This window comes from Narcine bancroftii, chromosome 13 (genome assembly GCF_036971445.1).
Source record: "Narcine bancroftii isolate sNarBan1 chromosome 13, sNarBan1.hap1, whole genome shotgun sequence".
In the NCBI taxonomy this organism is placed as follows: domain Eukaryota; kingdom Metazoa; phylum Chordata; class Chondrichthyes; order Torpediniformes; family Narcinidae; genus Narcine; species Narcine bancroftii.
Window position 1 is genome coordinate 12,452,703 of NC_091481.1, and position 22,539 is coordinate 12,475,241.

At 40.3% G+C, this 22,539-nt stretch overlaps 1 long non-coding RNA gene across 1 annotated transcript; it reads right to left on the bottom strand.

Annotated features, from left to right (window-relative positions):
- Positions 1-3,055: 3,055 nt before the first annotated feature.
- LOC138748503 (uncharacterized) lies at positions 3,056-17,121 on the bottom strand. Its single transcript, XR_011348083.1, has 5 exons — positions 17,027-17,121; positions 11,835-11,897; positions 11,448-11,477; positions 5,437-5,537; positions 3,056-3,161 (listed from the first exon to the last, which is right to left on the bottom strand). It is a non-coding gene; the product is annotated as an uncharacterized lncRNA (long non-coding RNA).
- Positions 17,122-22,539: the final 5,418 nt, after the last annotated feature.

Genomic DNA, 22,539 nt, shown 5'->3' on the forward strand with positions numbered 1-22,539 from the left:
TTCAACCATTAAAAAGCAAACACAAATAAATGTATCATCATGAATGTCTAGTCAATTGAGACGATAAATCGACTATCAAAACTTTATTAAACTATGGTTTATCATAACAAATCCGTTTTGATTTCTAAATTCCGTAGTTTTACAGGATTTTGTTTAATTTGAATATTCCAGTAAATTAAAACTATTAATAATTCCGTTCAATTTGTGGATTCGTTTTGAATTTTCTCTCTCTCTATCCTCCCCCTCTCTTGTCATGCAAGATATATGAATTCACTCCAAAACCCTAACGTTGCTCATCCAATTAAAGATGAAATTTGGCCAGGTCGGGAATAATTGGGGTCAGCCCGGGTTTCCAAAACGCTATATGAATCACACGCAAATTGTGCAATGGAATTCGGATTATATAAAAAGACCGGCACAACGTAAGCCGAGTAAGGAGCAGGGCGAACAGCCAGTCCTCAGGTAAGAAGACTTTGAGATGGGGAGGAGGCAGGGATTCTTGCTTCGAGTGGGGTTTTCAACTGTTTCCTTTTAGGGAAGGGGCGTGAGCAGAGTTTTTAGCTGCTGTCACATAAACAGTTCTATTCAAATAAGCACTTGATTTTCCTCTCAGAGCTTTCACCTGAAATGTAAAAGGGTTCTGTCCCACTTATGGATGCCAGTGAGCTCGCGGACGGCGCTAGTTGCTAAGAAGTTTTTAAAGGAATTGAAAGTTGTTTTGTCTTTTTAAAATCTGATTGTAGCTCCCTGTTTTCCTCATTCACGTACGTTGTCTATGCCATTCTGTCTCTCAATTCCTTCATGCATCTCAACTCGCTGCTTATCTTCTTTCCCTCCCTCACTCATTCTCACCTCCATTTCTCCAGTTTTCATCGTAACTCCCTCTCACTTTCTTTCGTGTCCTCTTTGCCTTTCCTTGTCTCCATTTACCATCCCTTTCTTGCTTCCAGTGCACCGCCTCGCCCTGCACCATCCTTCCTGCCTGACTCCCTGCAAACTTTCCCCTCAACCGATGCTCCCTCACTCGCCGAGTTTCTCCAGCACGCAGGAGACTGCAGATGTTGGAGCTGCAGTAACAGTCTGCAGGAGGAACTCCGCGGATCGCGGAGCATCAGGTGGGAGAAAAAGAACCGTCAACGCTGTGGAAGTAAAACACGAAAGTCTGCACACTGTCAGCGAACTATCAACGTTGTGGGCCGCAACCCATCATCTATCTCCTGGGTTTCGCCCTGGCTTGCTTCTCTCCACCCCCCCACCCCTCCCCCCGTATATACGCAAATATACCCCGTTTTTAACTTAACTCATCTTACTAAGTTGCTCAGCTCCCTTTCGTGAAATTACTTTGTGAATTACTTTCTATAAACTTCAGGATCTGTCGGGTGCATCATGTCATGAAAGTGGAGAGACTGCCACACCAATCCTTCCTCCGCCCGCTACCTTTACCCCGTTCCGGCGATGTCAGTCATGCCGTTCCCGGAGGTCGCGGACCCGGCCACTGAACCCCAGATCCTGACTCCCACTCCTCGGCTCCTAGTCCCCGTGCCCCGACTCCTTGTTCCCCCCCCCCACCCCCACCCCTCCCACTCCACCCCGTGTCCCGGCCTGGCATTGACTACTAGTAGCATCCGAACGTGATGTGTTGTTGGGAATTCCTCGCGTGCTCTGAGTAACCCAGCCTGAGATGCGGGGGAGTAATCGAGCCCAACCCAAAAAATACCCCGGGCTCTATTCTCGAAGAGTGATGAGACGTTTTATTAGAACAAACTGCGTGAGAACGTGACAAGGGCCACTGGATAAAATCCAGAAGATAGTTGTCTGAGTTATAAAGTTGAGCAGGGGGAAGGAGGTTGGCTGTGTGTGGGGTTCTCGCTAATGATGCACAAATTTTTTTCCATTCAAAACTAAATTCACAGCCGATGTAAACCTGTACCGCCACCCCGTTCTCTTAGATTAAACCTCCATTCGTTGGACAACACGAACCCCCATTCTCATGATGAGAAGCTTCGCCCTGTCTGTCTGGACCGCCCTCTGGGTACTGACTCTTCGTTGTTCGGGACGTCCCACAGCCACCGAGAGACACATCCAAGACGCACGCCTCTTGGCCCAGACAACTATCCGCCGCATCCAGCAACTCAACTCCCGGGTAAGTCAAGACGGAACTGGAGCCAGATGCAGAGTGGGAGTGGCAGTTATTTCGGAAGTAGGAGGGGAGCGGGTGAACACGGATGGGTAGGGAGAGTGGTGGGTGATTAAAGGCATGTGTGAAGTTGCGAATGAGAGGGGAGGTGCGGCGAAAGAATGCGGGGAACTGAGACAATGTGCTGAGAGCGATGGACAGGACCACTTGCACTGAGTGTCAACTGGAACAGAAGCGGGCAGGTGCCGGTGCATTCACATTGCACCACACTCGGGTCCTCTCGATCTACTGGCCTTCTTCAAATAGCATGATGCGGGCGAAGGAACACGCTCTAGTAAAAGACTACAGTCTGCAGACACCGTGGGTGAAGTCAGTCGGTCAAATAGTAGCAAAGATAAAGGTAGGTGACCAACGTTTCGAGGCCTTCATCAAGGTAGGAGGAAAATTAGGGCAGGCTCTTACCTTCATGAAGGGCTCAAGCCCAAAACGTTGGTTCTGTATCTTCATCTTTTACTTAAGGAACACGCCGGCCAGAGCAACAGCGAGACTTCAGCACCCACACGAGGTAGTTAACGTCCATCCCGACCGTCGAGAGATGTAAAGAGAGGTCAAGGTTAGGAGGACAAACAGGAGGAAATAAACAGAAAAGGACATATCTCCCCCTTTCGATCGTAAATATAATTCGTTAAAACGTTTGGGGGGAAAAAAGAATAAAGGTTAGAAGAAAATTACAGATAGGTTCGTTCAAAATAATTATGATGTTGGATAGGTTCGCGTTTAAAGTCTCATCAACTCTCAATACAAAATACGCGAATTAAGGCGATTAGGAATTAAGTTGTATTATGGAAGTTAGAGTAAACTGGAGCCTTAAACAAAGAAGCACTTATGTGGCGTAGCACTGCATTGCATCTTACCACTCCTGCGCCCCAGATCCCCTCAAGCCCACCGATTTCCTCTGTTCAGGCCGCCCTTTGCTTTCAGAGAGTTTCGAGCTGGTGAAAAATTGAGGCGAAACGGCTTGGAACTATTGGACAAAAAGACATGCAAACTCATTGGTTTAATTGTTTTCCAGTATTTCAGAAAACGTTTACTCCTCTCCACCGTTACGACCTTTAAATGAAACTCCTGCAACGTCATGTACTAAAAACTCTTCAGCAAATCCTTCCTGAATATATCTGCTACAAATATAAAATTATTTCGAAACTAAAAATGAACAACCATTATTCATTCGATGTCAATATAATGTCCGACAGTGAGAGGAGACTTTAAAGTGGGGTTCCAAACAAAATTTAAAGAGGATAAGGAACCTACTATTTCAATAAATAACGAGGGAGTGACAGATACAGGGGGAAAAAAGCATGTAGTTAGATTTTTGGATCTATAAAAGAAAAGCTGCTGGGTGTTAATTTAAACCGAGGTTTTTGTTTCCTTCGCTGTGGTATGAGATGTGTTACCTTTGTATACAGTTTCAACAGTTCTTTACGTTTCCTCTGTGGGAATTGGCTAAAAACTGCCAACTGAGCATCAGTATACAGCACAGCTGTGTGATGATGGAAACCCCTCCCTGCTGCCTCCTGCTCTTTCTGAATTCGTGCAGATGTTGAGCGAGGGTAGGATTGAGCTGATGTCGATCAACCAACTTTCTAGCCCTGGACTTTAGCTGAAGCATACGAGAACCCAGGGGTCGCAGCTAATGAAAAAAAAATATCTTACACAAAACAATGCGCTGTGAGAACAACTTAGATTTATATAATGCCTTCCCTGAAGTAGAACATAGACTTCTTACAGAAATGTTTACGACCAATTTTTTTTAAAAACCGACATTCCACCTCATGAAGATAGGTTGGGACAGGTGACAGGAAGTTTGATTGAAGATTGGTTTGATGAGAGGCATGGGAAGGTACAGTCGGTAAAGGGGGGAGAGATGTCCATATTAGCCTAGACCAGAAATCCTCAACCTTCCCTCCACCCGCCCCCCCCCCTCATATGCCACCTTAAGTTATCCCTTCCTAACCACCCAGCAGAGGATGTCCATGCACTGTGGTTAGGAAGGGATTAGTGATAAGTAAGTGGGGGGGGGTGGGGGGGGAGAGGTTGAGAACCACTGTCCTAGAGGGTGGCGGGTTGACAAAGGTCACAAAGCAATCAGAAATTGCTTAAAATTAGGCATCAAGCGAAGAAGGATTGGAATGGTAAAGTCTGTGGTGGGACCTGAAAATAACATGAGAAATTTTCAGTGATATGCAGTGAGAAGTATGTGTTTGGGTTGGGCCTGGCTGAAATAGTTGAAAATTAACCCTCATTCCCTGGACCAGACTTGTAAAGAAAAGAAAAGCTACTTGTTAGTTTTGGTTTATCTTTGTCCAAGGTTGCAGCAAATTGTGGAAAAGAATGACATGAAAACAGTAATATGCATTTTGGGACCTTAGGCAGAACACATGCAAGACTACGTTTACTCTTACAATGAGTGTTTTGTAGGTGCTGATTCTACAAGATCATTTTTTTCTTATTACAATGGGTGTTCCCTTTAGAGAAAAAAAATATAGAACGATGAACAACCAGAGCCCACATTACAGGAGGGAGGTCTGGAGCTTTGTAATATTATGTAATATGTTGTGCATATAGGTCCAGGAGCTGCAAGACCATAAAGTCATACAAAAGGGCAACTAAGCTATTTTGCTACAAAGATGATTTCCCCAGCAGACTATTTAAATACCCCGCTACTGTAGTCTACAAAATTTATTTAAAGATTTTTATGAAATGCAGCATAAAGAATGTGATCAAAATTTAGAACAATTTCTCTAGAAAAAAGCATTTTTTAAAGAATAATGTGTGAATTTCCAGGTGTAATCAATGGGTTAAATGTCCAATAAAACAACCTTTATTCAAGTTGGAATTAATGGTGTTACAAATGAAAAACTCTTGTCTCCATGTGAATTATCTTCTTCATAACAATTTTTAAAAAAATCACCAAGCAGTGCAGGTGACCGTGGAAGAAATAAACAAAAGAACTTAACAGAAGCTGGAGAGGTAAGGGGCTGAAGGGATTATGATTGGAGTTCAAAATCTTGGTAACCGAAGGTCCTGCTGTGAACGGTGACATCAGAGCTGTACAATTGTTGATCATCAGAGGAGAAAAGAGTTGTAGAACTGGAAGAGGTTTCTGAGATAGAGTAGACCATGGAGAGATTTTTAACAACAGCAGAGTCCAAATAAGTAGGAGATACAAAAGGAAATGCATAAGCAATTAAAAATGTGAAATAAAAAGACCATCAAATTAGCACATTTGGTAGTATTACCCATTCTGAGTTAAGGGTTCATCCTGCTATTTGACCAAGTAATCCATGCAATTGGGAGGGAGTGCTGCACCACAGAATTCTTGGTATTAAGGCAACCAGTTCTGAAATAAAAATGAAGGAGATACTCAGCAGGCCAGGGACCATCTCTTTGGAGAGAAAAACAGAATCAACATGTCAGGACAATGACTTTTCAGACATTTTCTTATAATTATAGAACCACTTTAAGAAAATGTAAAATACTGGTTGACAAAATATTAAAAGCATTATTTCCATTGGCCAGAAAACCCATATTTGTAATTGTTTTAACTGACTAGGCCATTATGACCATTTTTAGACAGTGGAATGCAAGTAAATGCATGAATGATATTGGTAGATAGGTAGTACAGTAGATTGGTAGTACGGTAGAGTGGTAGTACAGTAGATAGGTAGTACGGTAGATAGGTAGTACGGTAGATAGGTAGTACGGTAGATAGGTAGTACGGTAGATAGGTAGTACGGTAGATAGGTAGTACGGTAGATAGGTAGTACGGTAGATAGGTAGTACGGTAGATAGGTAGTACGGTAGATAGGTAGTACGGTAGATAGGTAGTACGGTAGATAGGTAGTACGGTAGATAGGTAGTACGGTAGATAGGTAGTACGGTAGATAGGTAGTACGGTAGATAGGTAGTACGGTAGATAAGTATACAGTAGATTGGTACTACGGGAGAATGGTAGATTCCCAAGATCGTGTTATATGGCGAGCTCTCCACTGGCCACCATGACAGAGGTGCACCAAAGAAAAGGTACAAGGACTGCCTAAAGAAATGTCTTGGTGCCTGCCACATTGACCACCGCCAGTGGGCTGATCTCGCCTCAAACCGTGCATCTTGGCGCCTCACAGTTCGGCGGGCAGCAACCTCCTTTGAAGAAGACTGCAGAGCCCACCTCACTGATAAAAGGCAAAGGAGGAAAAACCCAACACCCAACCACAACCAACCAATTTTCCCCTGCAACTGCTGCAACCGTGTCTGCCTGTCCCGCATCGGACTTGTCAGCCACAAACGAGGCTGCAGCTGACGTGGACATTTACCCCCTCCATAAATCTTCGTCCGCGAAGCCAAGCCAAAGAAAGAAGATAGGTAGTACGGTAGATTGGTAGTACGGTAGATTGGTAGTACGGTAGATTGGTAGTACGGTAGATTGGTAGTACGGTAGATTGGTAGTACGGTAGATTGGTAGTACGGTAGATTGGTAGCACGGTAGATAGGTAGCACGGTAGATAGGTAGCACGGTAGATAGGTAGCACGGTAGATAGGTAGCACGGTAGATAGGTAGCACGGTAGATAGGTAGCACGGTAGATAGGTAGTACGGTAGATAGGTAGTACGGTAGATAGGTAGTACGGTAGATAGGTAGTACGGTAGATAGGTAGTACGGTAGATAGGTAGTACGGTAGATAGGTAGTACGGTAGATAGGTAGTACGGTAGATAGGTAGTACGGTAGATAGGTAGTACGGTAGATAGGTAGTACGGTAGATAGGTAGTACGGTAGATAGGTAGTACGGTAGATAGGTAGTACGGTAGATAGGTAGTACGGTAGATAGGTAGTACGGTAGATAGGTAGTACGGTAGATAGGTAGTACGGTAGATAGGTAGTACGGTAGAGTGGTAGTACGGTAGAGTGGTAGTACGGTAGAGTGGTAGTACGGTAGAGTGGTAGTACGGTAGAGTGGTAGTACGGTAGAGTGGTAGTACGGTAGAGTGGTAGTACGGTAGAGTGGTAGTACGGTAGATTGGTAGTACGGTAGATTGGTAGTACGGTAGATAGGTAGTACGGTAGATTGGTAGTACGGTAGATTGGTAGTACGGTAGATTGGTAGTACGGTAGATAGGTAGTACGGTAGATAGGTAGTACGGTAGATAGGTAGTACGGTAGATAGGTAGTACGGTAGATAGGTAGTACGGTAGATAGGTAGTACGGTAGATAGGTAGTACGGTAGATTGGTAGTACGGTAGATTGGTAGTACGGTAGATTGGTAGTACGGTAGATAGGTAGTACGGTAGATAGGTAGTACGGTAGATTGGTACTACGGTAGATAGGTAGTACGGTAGATAGGTAGTACGGTAGATAGGTAGTACGGTAGATTGGTAGTACGGTAGATAGGTAGTACGGTAGATAGGTAGTACGGTAGATAGGTAGTACGGTAGATAGGTAGTACGGTAGATAGGTAGTACGGTAGATAGGTAGTACGGTAGATAGGTAGTACGGTAGATAGGTAGTACGGTAGATAGGTAGTACGGTAGATAGGTAGTACGGTAGATAGGTAGTACGGTAGATAGGTAGTACGGTGGATTGGTAGTACGGTGGATTGGTAGTACGGTAGATAGGTAGTACGGTAGATTGGTAGTACGGTAGATTGGTAGTACGGTAGATAGATAGTACGGTAGATAGATAGTACGGTAGATAGGTAGTACGGTAGATAGGTAGTACAATAGATTGGTAGTACGGTAGATAGGTAGTACGGTAGATAGGTAGTACGGTAGATAGGTAGTACGGTAGATAGGTAGTACGGTAGATAGGTAGTACGGTAGATAGGTAGTACGGTAGATAGGTAGTACGGTAGATAGGTAGTACGGTAGATAGGTAGTACGGTAGATTGGTAGTACGGTAGATTGGTAGTACGGTAGATTGGTAGTACGGTAGATAGGTAGTACGGTAGATTGGTAGTACGGTAGATAGGTAGTACGGTAGATAGGTAGTACGGTAGATAGGTAGTACGGTAGATAGGTAGTACGGTAGATAGGTAGTACGGTAGATAGGTAGTACGGTAGATAGGTAGTACGGTAGATAGATAGTACGGTAGATAGGTAGTACGGTAGATAGGTAGTACGGTAGATAGGTAGTACGGTAGATTGGTAGTACGGTAGATAGGTAGTACGGTGGATTGGTAGTACGGTAGATAGGTAGTACGGTAGATAGGTAGTACGGTAGATAGGTAGTACGGTAGATAGGTAGTACGGTAGATAGGTAGTACGGTAGATAGGTAGTACGGTAGATTGGTAGTACGGTAGATTGGTAGTACGGTAGATTGGTAGTACGGTAGATTGGTAGTACGGTAGATTGGTAGTACGGTAGATAGGTAGTATGGTGGATTGGTAGTACGGTAGTATGGTAGATTGGTAGTACGGTAGATTGGTAGTACGGTAGATAGGTAGTACGGTAGATAGGTAGTACGGTAGATAGGTAGTACGGTAGATAGGTAGTACGGTAGATAGGTAGTACGGTAGATAGGTAGTACGGTAGATAGGTAGTACGGTAGATAGGTAGTACGGTAGATAGGTAGTACGGTAGATAGGTAGTACGGTAGATAGGTAGTACGGTAGATAGGTAGTACGGTAGATTGGTAGTACGGTAGATTGGTAGTACGGTAGATTGGTAGTACGGTAGATAGGTAGTACGGTAGATTGGTAGTACGGTAGATAGGTAGTACGGTAGATAGGTAGTACGGTAGATAGGTAGTACGGTAGATAGGTAGTACGGTAGATAGGTAGTACGGTAGATAGGTAGTACGGTAGATAGGTAGTACGGTAGATAGGTAGTACGGTAGATAGGTAGTACGGTAGATAGGTAGTACGGTAGATAGGTAGTACGGTAGATTGGTAGTACGGTAGATAGGTAGTACGGTGGATTGGTAGTACGGTAGATAGGTAGTACGGTAGATAGGTAGTACGGTAGATAGGTAGTACGGTAGATAGGTAGTACGGTAGATAGGTAGTACGGTAGATAGGTAGTACGGTAGATTGGTAGTACGGTAGATTGGTAGTACGGTAGATTGGTAGTACGGTAGATTGGTAGTACGGTAGATTGGTAGTACGGTAGATTGGTAGTACGGTAGATAGGTAGTATGGTGGATTGGTAGTACGGTAGATAGGTAGTATGGTAGATAGGTAGTACGGTAGATTGGTAGTACGGTAGATTGGTAGTACGGTGGATTGGTAGTACGGTAGATAGGTAGTACGGTAGATAGGTAGTACGGTAGATTGGTAGTACGGTAGATAGGTAGTATGGTGGATAGGTAGTATGGTGGATAGGTAGTATGGTAGATAGGTAGTACGGTAGATAGGTAGTATGGTGGATAGGTAGTACGGTGGATTGGACAAGTGGGGATGATGATGCTGCTAGATATTCATAAGTTCCTGCAAACATACAATCTAATTTTTTTTCTTTCAGTTCAAGCCCTCACCGAATATAGAAATCAGTGGACTTAATATGATTCCAGCACCGCTCAGAGATACCAGCCAGGAGAACCTGGGAACTGTTCATGGAGCACTGGACTGTTTTATTGAAAGCCTCTCTGTTCTCCAGATCAGTAACACTGTGCAGATCCAAACTGATTTGAGGAACCTCAAAGTTTTGGTCAGATCCTTGGCAACTTCACATGGCTGTTCTGCCTTCAAGTGCCAGAAAGTTCAACAACCGAAGAACTTTCTACGGAAGAACTCTGCATTTGTTCTCACCATTAAACATGTGGTTCTGGACAGGCTCCAAAAATATCTCAATAGGCTGGTTAAGGTATTGAACAATCCTCTGAGTTGCAGGGTTCCATCCCTGAAAAGGTCTGTTGGGTATGTATTTTGAGCATTTGGAATGAACACCTGCATTGGAAGTGTATCCATTAAAGTGACATTATTCTCCCTTGGCTGCAAATACTTTAACATAAAATCTTTAAGTTGGTTGTAGGAACACTAAAATTGGAATCAATTACCCTGTCCTAGAAAATGAACCAGAATTGCTCGTCCTGATTGCTATTTTGCAGCTTGACTCTAAAACCTATCCACTTGAATATCAGCCAAAGATACCATTGTGTCCCTCCTGGTCATCCAGATTTTTAGATTAAGTGAACTGGTGGGATAAAAAAAAAACCAGCAAAATTTATTGCCTTAGATTTTAGTGGAGATTTTGGAGGAGAAATTTTTCATGGGTGAAATAAGGTACAGTGCTGGTATCTAATCTCAGAGATACTTTAAACTCATTGAACACATTCAAAGGTATTTGTTATCATAAATATTCATTGGAAACTAAGATAGGAATTGCAGAACACAGTGACAAATTCCAAAAAAGGACCAATTTTAAATTTATAGAAATCTTTCCTAAGTATGCAAAGGTTAATACCCTAAATGTACAAATAGGTATGCAATGTGAATCACTGTCCAAGTATTTGTCATCAAGGTAGAACCTGAATGGTTTTGTTGGTTCATCTTTTGCCAGTAACTGTCATGGGAATAACATCCCAAATTATGGCCTGTTGCAATGAAAAATTGGCACCATATTACACAGAAACTGGCACTGGTAGTATTCTTAAAAAGGATGTTTGTTGGAATTGAACCAATAAGCATTCACTTTTGGTTAAAGAAACCCAATTGTTGATTTAAAGTTGATAAAAGCTGCTGAGACTATGTCAATTGAAATGCCGAAATTGGTATCAACAAATTTTTGATTAACTTTTGATTCAAATGATGAAACTTTGGTTGCTACATTAAGTCATTTGTGATCAGTCAGGAGCAAAATGAATGACAAAATTTGCTGAGGGACTGAATGATACAGAAGAACATATGAGCAGGTGTATGCCACTTGGACTCTCAAGCCCACCTTTCCATTTAATATGATCATTTTAAATTGAAATTTAGACATAGAGCACAATTACAGGCCCTTCCAGCTCACAGGCCTGTACCTACCCCACAAAAGCCACCATAGATTATGGTTGATCTTTGCCCATTTTTATAGGCTTCAATATCCTGATATTTTAAAATATTATCTAACTACTAATGTGTCCACCTACTGTTCTCACTGATGAACAGGCTGATTCCTGTTCATCTAGTTGTTTAAAGCACCACAGAGGCCAAAGGCTTTAAAGGCTTGTTTAGATGTTACTGTCAGAAATTAGACAAAGAAAAATGACTAAATCACATGACCTAATCTAACAACTGAACTTTACTTTGGCGACTTGAATTCAGCCAAAATTCCACTCACAATCTTCAATTCACTCCTCATGTTTGTGCTCTGTGACAAAAGCAAAAGAAAGACTTGCATTAATGTTGTCACATTTTATAACGCCAGGACAATGAAAAATGCCAGTCAATAAAATACATTTGGAATGTAAATTAAATCAATTTCAGATGTTAGATAGCTGAAACAAAAACCAAACATGCTGGAAAAAAACTCAGGTCAGGCAGCTTACTGATAAAGTGAAGTAATATCCAAGCAATATTCCAAAGTGGGCCTTTGTTCAATTAGAATGTGCAGCTACAGGAAGTGCATTGATGTCTCTTTAATGTTTGGCACATCAGATTCAGTAATGTTATTTATTTATTTACTACCAATAGACTTTACAGAATAGAAAAAAAGTAATGTTCCTACCGTTTTCTGCTGCAGTCAGTATTGAGTATCTTCTAACCTGGTCCTGCACAGGATTAGCTCCCTCTGTAAATCGCAATAAATTTTAAATTTAAATCTTGACATATACAGCACAGCTACAGGCCCTTTTGGCCCACAATCTCATGCTGCCCAATTACACCCAATTGACCTACAACGCCTGGTACATTTTGAAGGGTGGAAGGAAACCGGAGACCCAGGGAAAAAGGGAAAAACCAATGCAGATATGGGAAGAACGTACAAGCTCCTTACAGACCTCACGGGATTTGAACCCTGGTCCTGATCGCTGGCACTGTAACAGAGTTGCACTAACCGCTATCTCAACTGTGCCACCCCTTTAAGTGTTTAATAAACATTTAAAAGGCCCATTTGGTGCAAAGGTTTCAAGCAAGTAAAACTACCCCTATGTTTTCCCCAAACCAGTGCCTTAGCTTTCAGTCAACTAGCTTACAGATAATAATTAGGGACAGAGCAACACATTTCTGGTGATGTGTTCTGCCTTTCATCTCCTCACCAGATCCACCTTCAGATTATTTTGTATTTGGCACTTTTCAGTGCAAATCTTTCCTCGTCACTTGTTGTCATTCTGATGTTTATAATTATTTTGAAGACAGGGCTTTTATATCATCAGGGATTCCCACATGCCTTGAACAATAACTGCACTATATTTACTCAATATGTACTGTGGTCCGGAGAGGAGTCGAACTGAAAAAAAAATTGAGGGAACTGTATTGCCTTTCTCTTGAATAACTTATTTGTAATAATGTAGATTTAATGATTAATACCTGTATTTTTAATTTATTAAAATTAAAGATTTAATATTTAAATATTACAACCTTTTGGATATTTCATTAATGTGTACAACATTCAAATCACACTGACAGTTCTCAATCTGCCCATGTGCAATCATATTCATGTTCAATAGGTCTGATGTTGAGCCCAGAAATGATCAGCCAGTTTGTGCACTGATTACAACTTTGCATAATTCTAGAATTTTAGACCAGTCCAAAAAGAACCATTCAGTCCATTCTTCTAGCACCACCTTTCAAAGGAGTTATCCTGTTCATTTCTCACATTAGCTCATTAGCTAATAGCTTTCCTAATCCAGACCAGAGCAGATATATGGAAATAATTGGATTACTTTTGAAAAGTAAATGAACTTTCAATCTGTGCAAAAATCTGTTGGATGTAAAAATAATTCTCTGTATCTCCCATTACACGTCCACACCACCATCAAGGGCACATTTCAATGTACTCCATTTTATTTTTCTATCAGATTCATCAACTCACAAACCCTCAAGGGTAATTGGCAATGGACATTGAAATTGTTAACTGACTTAGGGATTTAAAACAAAGCATCAAAGTGCACAAGGGATGTAAGACAATATCGCTAACAAATGGAAATTTTACAAAAAAATAATGAAAGTTGATCGTTTTGGCAACCTTCAATCTCTAAAAGTGATATGGCGTCACCTTGACACCATCATGAAATTAAAGATTGAAATCATTCAGTTTCTTATTAGTCCTGTATATCTTATTGTACTAATGACATAAAACAGGTTTTGGGGGAAAAAAGGCAGTTATTTGTTGCCTGAGTCTGACAATTAACAGAATGTACTAATTGACCTTTAGCATTTATAAATAGCCTGAATTTAGATTTCTGACCCAGTTCACTCACTGGTCCATTTCTGAACTTCACCTTGGTGAGTGAATAATTTACAATGCAATAGGCAAAGAAATAGTGAGCAGTGGGTAAATATGGGATTAATGGGAATACTCTGCTAACATAACATCGGCAGACTGGGTTATATGGCTTCATTTTGAACCGTGAACTATCATCCAAAAGGTTGCCAAGATTCCCCTTAAGGGAGATCCAAATTTAATCTGTCTGTTTAATATAATATTCTAATTTATCAGTGTAATAACTTGGCTTTGTGAACTTCAATCAGGCTAATACTTAAAGGAAAAACTAAAACAAAAAAAATGTTAATTGGGTATTGAATTAGTCACCAGCTCGTTGCAAATTACTGCAATTGTCTGACCTGATCACTAATCAGAGCAGGTGGGAGCAGGAAAACCCCATTACAACTTGCTGAAAACTACCAGTAGTTATTATTCATTACCAAGGATCATGTAGCCTAGTAACTGTACTATTTATTCACAATCATGCGGATCCACAGGTGTTATGTGTAATGATGAAGGCGTTTGGCATGCTTGCCTTCAATGGACAGGGCACTGAGTACAGGAACTGTTATGAAATACAAGATGTGGCTGAGGTCACACTGAAGTACTGTATGCAGTTCTGGACACCCTGCTATAGGAAAGATTATTAAGCTGGAAAGGGTGTAGAAAAGATCCATGAGAATGTAACTAGCTCATGTATGCTTGAATTATAAGATGAAACTGGATAGGCTTGGACCTATATTTAAAATGTAAATTTTAAATTTATATATACAGTATAGATATATATGATACAATATAGCTATAGATGGAAGGGAGCCTGGGAGAGGGTAAAATCTAATTTTCAAGGGCATAGATTTAAGGTGAGAGAGGAAAGATTTCAAGGGAACCTGAAAGATGTCTTTTCCACACTGAGGACCAAAAGAACGTGGAATAAGCTACCAGTCGGAGTCGTAGAAGTAGATACAAATGTAATATTTAAAAGGCATTTGAATAGGTACATGGATTGGAAATGTTTACAGGGATATAGATTCAATGCAGGCAAATGGGACCAGACTGGGAAGACAACCTGATGAGCATGTGGACAAGTTGGGCTGAAAGGCCAAATTCTGAACTGAAAACCCTATGGCTCTCTGAACATAAGCTATCCTACAGACAACTGATGAGGACAAAGCTCGACATTAATTGCAAATGGAGGCTCTGAATATTCCCGTCCTTGATGTTGGTGAATCCCATATCTTTAAACGTTAAAGACAAGGCTAAAGTCTTGCATCCATTTTCATGTGCAAGAGCCAAGTTAATGATCCCTTCAACTTCCCTCTGAGATGGTCACTATGCAAATGCCAATTCTCAGTCAATCCAATTCACTCCAGGGGTTATCAATTCTCACCGGAGTGGATGGGTGAGCCTGTGATACATCATGCCATCATGTCTAAAGGATGTGTACTCAGCTAATCCTTAGCTTCAAATAAAGTTCATTTTTTGTTCAAGGGAAGCTCAAACTCAATGTGCTAATTTTATATAAGAGCTCAACTCAAAATGCAGATGCACATGATAACAAACATATGATGTAATGCATCATAAATTAAATCACATATTCACATATCATTTCTTTCCTTTATGAAATACATAACTGATTCATAAATTTAACTGTCACAAGTTTTCACACTCTGTTTCTTTAGTGGAAATGATCACACTTGTGCTGTACAAATATTGCTTGACTCAAATATATTATGAATTGGTTCTTATTGATCAATAGTGGGAGTTACTTCAAAAACATCTTCCATCTAATATTAATATTAATGCTAATATTAAGTGATCTATATGAATTACTCTGAATATCTTACAAAATCCTATGGGGTAATATTTGGAAATGTAAACCTCTATTATTTCCATAATACAGTAAAACTTCATTAGAACACGGCAGTTGGGGTCCAAGATTTCATACCACGTTACAGCCAAGTTGTGGAACAGATGCATATATGTCAGAGTGCCCACGGATAATCAAACCCAAATATTACCAGTTTTCGAAGGATCCACTATCTATAACTAACAATTTCAATGAAAGAAAGCAAGCACATTCTTTTATTATTGGGATTCTGAATTTTAATCAACTTATTTGCAAAGTTTGGGGACCACAGTCACCCGCGCTATAAGGGATTCTGAGGATTAATGAATTGCGTTCTAATGAGGTTTCACTGTATTTAACATCACTGAACTGCTAGAAGATACTGTATATGATGCAGCCTGATCCTTCTCCTCCCGTGGTTTGGGGCATGATGCTATTTGTTTTCGCCATCTTTCTTTGCTCATTGATTGACAAGACTCAAGTGTACCTTGAGGTTTTTGTGCATCAACACTTCTACAGGTGTGTGGAGTGTGGAATTGTTCTCAAGGTTAGAAGAATGGCTGCAACTCGATGTTTGATTGATCCATCATGCCCTGTTTACTAAATGCCTCCTTTAGTATGCAAACTGATCATTTCACTCCTTTTTTGGGTATGGCATCTAACTGAATACGCACATCGAATGTAACTTATTACATGATGTCATGTGGACATGTGTATTTCCATAACACTCTTCCCCCACAAAATAAAATTGTGCTTTCTTGTAAATAACTATACAATTTAACTTAAATATGCTAACACTTGTGGACACTGCAGTGAAACTTAAGCATCATTTCAATTAATTATTTTAACTAGAAGTACCAAACAATCTAACTTGTGACCCTCTTTCTCTCTTTTATTTCTGTCGTGGATACTTTGACTTGTCGCGTCCCACATTGTCACACAAATAACACTTAGCCTTTTTGTAATAACAGTTATCAGGCCTGTGGTTATTTCTCCCACAATGGAAACATTGTCATCAGACCATTCTCTTCACTGTATGGCCACCATCGATGTGACGATTGGCCAATCTGAAATAGGCGGACTTAATGTCTACAATTTTGGTGATCAACAATCATCGTTGGGCCTAGCAGTCAGCCAAACTGATTTCTAACATGTCTCTCAAGGCCTCGTCCGAAATGTTTCCAAATCTACATGTCTCCGACAACTTACGCAATTCGGCCAAATATTGGCTCACTGCTTCGCCAGCCTTTTGCTCTCTGCTATAGGCTTTGGGGGCAGATGGTCTCCGACAAGGTCACTTTAACTCTTTATAAGACTTAGTATGTAGTTTTACTGGTGTCAATAGAGTCTTGATCAGACCATCTGTTCTGCTCCCCACCTCACTCAAAAACATCTGTTTTTTATTGCAAATCTCAGTATTTCTCACATTATAGGCAAAGCAGTATGTATCAACCCGATCTACATTATCATACCAGTCTTCAGTCTCTCTATATTCCTCAAAGTGTCCTTCGAAGTGCCATTTTCACTATCAAAGTAAATCCGCTATCCAAGTGCTAATTATTCTCAGTCTTTCATTGAGTTCATCAAAAATTTTTTCACTGTTGATGAACAAGTGCTTTTGTCCCGTTGCTGCCACAAAAATTCTCACCTCTGATGTCCCCTTTACTTGAAATCCCTAGATTCTGTCATCAGGAGTGTAGAATTGTTTTGTTTTGATCTTCGTCGCCAATTCTGTCATGTATTTACCCTGAAAAATAGTTTCACACATAGTGATTACTCTGTATTCTGTTTATGGTGTCTATCTAACATGAATATTGAATACAACTTATTACATGATATCACGCAAATGTGCATGTGCCCATAACACACACACACACAGTAAAACCCCTGGATTCCAGCACCTGTGGAGATTGGTAGATGCCAGATAAGTGAATTTGCCAGTTGCTTGAGATTGCATGTTTTGTGATTGGCAAGCAAACTACTAGTAGGCGTCAATTTTCAACTTTTGTATTTTTTTACCTATATATTTTCTGCAATTTTTTTTTACTGGTCACTCAGGGCTGCCAGTTGCTTGAATTCTGGATAAGAATATATATCATAATACATTCTTTGCATTTCTCACCTCCTCCATTCTGTGGTTTTCTACTCCAATTTCTTCCCATCCATTGTTCTGCTTGCTGCATTTGTTTAGTGCAGCATGCAAAGAAGTGGCAGCTTTACTTTCCAATAGTTAAACCACCTTGGGGCTCAAAACTGACACACTTGTGCTGAATGATTCCCAAGGCAAATATGATTAGATGGGGTCCTGGAAGACTTGAGTTTTTGTTGCCATTCACATTAATTTGACCCAGATTCCATCAGAACTCCCACAATTTCTCCTGCCAATGGTCCATATAGCGTAACTGTACTGATATCCTCTACTGGCTGAGATACCTTTGCATTTTTGAAGCTCATTTCCATCAATGTTGCCATCTTGCAGGCCTGTTCAACCACCAGCATCTTGTACTGGATAAAGTTAGCTGATGCACAAACTTATTTTATAATGCACAATCCAAGAAGATGAAGAATTTGTAATGATACTACAGGTTTTTCAGAAGTCACTAATTACCTCTGATGGTGGGTTTCAATCATGTATTTCCACAAGTTCCAGTTGTACTTGGTTTAAATGGTTTTGTAGCATTTCTTTTGCCTTATAAAATGGACTGTCATTTATAAATGATCAATAATGTGTAAGTATTGGCTCCATTTCAGCAACCTGCTTTCATTCATGGCCTCTTCAGAACACCTTTGCTCTCATCCTTACATTTTATTCACACCAAAAATCTCCATCTATTTGATGAAGAGCCCAGTATGCTGTTGGACCTTTCAAGACTTCCAACATAACCAACTGGGGGTAGAAGGTTCTCTTATTGAAGTATTCCTTTTTTCACAGATCCTGTCTGATCTGCTGAGAATTCACAGAAACTGCCATTTTGTATGGATTCCACTTGGGCAGTTCCAAGGGAGGCTTAGTATTTGTAGGTGTAGACTTTTCGCTTTCGTGCTCATGCCGACACTTCAGACTTGTCATTATTGATCAGGAGGTACTCAGACTCACCTGACCATGCAGTCACTCAGCACTTGGTTCATCAACATTCTTATCTTGAGTGTAAAGAATAGGCGTTCACAACAGTTTTTAATATCCAGCAAAACTTGAGAGTGTGCAGCATAAACTGCTTAATAAATGAGTATCTAATTTATTCAAAAGCTCTACACATACTGTACGTATATGGCAAAACACTCCTGACAAGTGTCAGAAATGACTGAACCCTCTCACATAAACTGCAAAAATGTCTAACCCACATTAGCTCAACAGCGCCCTTTGCTGGTAAGAAATAACATTGAATATCCCATTATCTCCACCTAATTCTTCCCAATTTAACCATCTGGCAGTCAATAGTTCATCATATTCTCTGAATAGTCTATTGTCCATGAAAGGAATAATGATTAAAAAGGATAGGATGTACATGGGCTGCACAAGGATGAAGATGAATGGTGGCATGCACAGCAGGAGAGAATGCATGCGATCTATAGAAGGGATTGAATATTCCTGTGGATTTTTTTTTCTGGGATGAATAGTAGATATAAGGCCTGTATGGTCATTCCATCTTATCCTGGACTCTGCCAACTATTTTAACAACCGTATGGCAGGAGTCAAAACATTGGATTTGTGATGGTTCACATTTATTAAGTGAATTGCAGGCGAGTGCGATGGGGGAGATAATTGATCATCTCTTCAAGATTCAGGAAAGTATCTGCTAGAATTAAACATAAGCTAAACAGGTACAGTAAAACCCCAGTTATCTGGCACCTATGGGCATTGGTAGATGCTGTATAGGTGCCTTTTCCAGTTGCTTGAGACTTACACTTAAAATACTTAGCTAATACACCTGCATTAAGAATAAACAGTTTAAAAGACAAAAATACTGTACTGTACTTACACTGAACAAATTTCACTTGCATGAATATATAAACCTTAAAGCATTTTATTTTATTTTCAGTCACATTCTTTGAAAACATTTAACTGTCACTGGATATGCAGGTTCATGCCTCTCCACGGAGCCACCCAAAAGATGAACAACAACATCATAATTAACTCCTCCATCCCTCAAGTTTACAGTTAAAGCCTTACTGAATACAGTAATATACGAAAATGATAAAGATAAATGCACTTTTAAGAGAGCCACCCCAATGGCGAGCGGCATCAACCAGCTCTTCATGCTGAATGACACCCTTTTATTCAAACACAACTTTATTCAAAGCATGACCAAGGCCCTCCACTGGCTGAATATTTGCTACCATTTTCACCAAAGGTTTATGTGCAACTTCAGAGAACATTTACTTTACAATTTTAAACATATTTAATTTTAAATTTTATTTATTTCCCTCTTTTTTTTTACAATTTGTTTGAGTTTGCCAGTCACTTGAATTCTGGATACCAGGAGTTTTACTGTATCATCACCAATGTTCCTTCTCCAAACAGTCACCCAATAGTGGTTTTTGTCAGATATCACTAAACTGATTCAAAATGATGGCAGACAGCATCATTCTCCTGTTCATGTTTAATGTCCTTAATTACACTGGGTGTGCTTGTTGAGGCAACATAAACGGAGCATTGAACTAAATTGATATTGGCTCTGGAGGTGCTTTTGGAGTCAATGTGGGGAGAGTAGTGGGATCTGCATCAAACCATGCTGACTATCAAATCAAGAAGCTAAGGAAGAAAGTATCTCCTTCCCCATTGATTTATAGAAGCATAACAGCAGGGACAGGTGTTTGGCTCTTTGAGTTTTCTCCATCATTTAACATGATCATGCCTGAAGACTTATTTCAATACCATATTCTTATTCTCTCCCTATTTGCAATGATGCATTTTGGATCTATAAATCTATCGATCTCCTTCTTAAACAAATGCAACTCCTTGTTCGCCACAAAGAGATTTGGTGGAAAAAAATTTACAGGTTAATCGTCCTCTGAGTAAAGACATTTCTCGTTATTGCAATCCCAGATGTATTTCCTCATCTCCTGAAGCTGTGACCCATAGTTTTAGAAAGCCTAGACAGAGGTAACATTCTCCTGGATCCGGTCCTGTCAGAATTATGCATCTTTCAGTCAGATGCTTCTAAACCATGGTGAATACAGGCCAAGTGGATCCTGCTTCTTATCTGAGGACAGTCCAGCTATCCCAGGAATTAGTCTGGCACATCTCCATCACTCTCCCTCAATGCAAATAAACATTTTCTCAGATAAGAACCAAAATAGCAGAAAATCTGCCATGAGCACAAACTTCCGGATTCAACAATAACTTCATGTTATAAAAAAAAGGTAGTGGACACAGCCCAGGACATCACAGGTAAAACCCTCTCCACCATCAAGAACAACTACAGGGAACACTGCCGTCAAAGAGCAGCAGCAATCATCAAAGATCCACGTCATCCAGCACACATTCAGTTCTTGCTGCTACCATCAGGAAAGAGTTAGAGGCGCTACAAGACTTGCACCACCAGGTTCAAGAACAGCTGCCACCCCTTCACCATCACTCCTCAATGACAAACTCATTTAAGGACTTTTACAGTTGCACTTTATTGATTTTTTTCCTCTCTGTATTGCGCAGTTTGTTTATATTTCTTTATTTGTTTACATGTGTACGTTGAGTCAGTTTTTTTTCACTATCAACAACTGGTAATTCTGCCTTGTCCACAGAAAAAAGAATTTCAGGGTTGGATGTGATATTATTTGGACTCTGACAATAAATCTGAAATCACTACTTCCATTTAAAGATTTTCAACAAGCCATTTACTTTTACAACAGAGTAGCCATCAGTATGATGCATTTTGCTCCAGAGAATACATTTGTTTTACAGGGTTTTAACTGATCCTCCATAAAATGGATAGTGGAAAAACACAAAAGTCTGCAGACACTATAGTTGAAGTAAAAACACAAAGCTGGAGAAACTCAACAGGTTAAACAGTGGACTTTATAGAGCAAAGATACATAGCCAATGTTTTGGCTTGAGCCCTTCATCAATGTATGAAAATGCTACACTTTTTCATACTTTGATAAAGGGCCAAGCCTGAACCATTGTTTATGGATCTATCTTTGGATAGTGTCTCTCATTTCTTTCATAGCCTTGTGCGTAAGAAGAGAATAAGGAGTATACGTCCTGTTGGGTCCTTTCCCACTAAGTCTGAGACCTAGCGGGTGAGTCTTTGGCAAGTGAAATAGTCAGTCTGTTCTACAACTGCACAGTTTGCGCAATTTTCCAAAGTCCTGCCAAAATTGCTTGGGAATGAAAACAAAGTGAAGAGCTCACGCAGTTTGGGGAAGGATCGAGGAAACTGAGTCACATGGGCTGTAGTTGATCCACGTCAATATTTAATAAAACACAAAAGGAAAATTCATTTTGGAGACTCCTTTTTTATAATATTGCTCTGTTCCTTAGGCAAGGCAAAATAGGAATTAAGACACTGGGAAAAAATGAATGCAAAGAGTTGATGAGCAACAGAACTTCCATGATTTCCATTTTTGGTGAAATTTGGAGAAATTCTAGAATTTTAACCCTTCATTAATCACAGGTAAAAACACAATGCTGGAGAAACTAAGCAGGTCAAACAATGTACTTTATAGAGCAAAGATAAAGATACATAACCAACATTTTGGGCTTGATGAAGGGCTTAACGTTTGACATTCTGAATTATCCAACTTTGTGTTTTTATTTCAACCAGTGTCTGCAGACTTTTGCATTTTACATTCACCTTAGGTAGATGTGCTTTCACTGATGCTTTTGTCCAGTGGGTTATATTAATTGTTAGACATTTCTTTATTCGATTAGATTATGGGACATCTATTATCTTAATACAATTTACCTATCTTGATTCCATTGCCCTCAATAACCTAATACAACAGTACATTACCAATCTCATGCTTGAGATCTTACCACTCTCAGTGCATCTCACAGGAATGCAGGAACACTGAAAAATGGAGGAATAGAAATTCATCCTAATCCATTCATTTACTTACAGTAGTAGTCGAAAAATCCAGACTGCTCAGAGATTGGGTTGGCCAAGATTTTTCAGATTCTCAGGCAGGATTTTTAAAATTCAAATTTAAGGAGAATTAAAG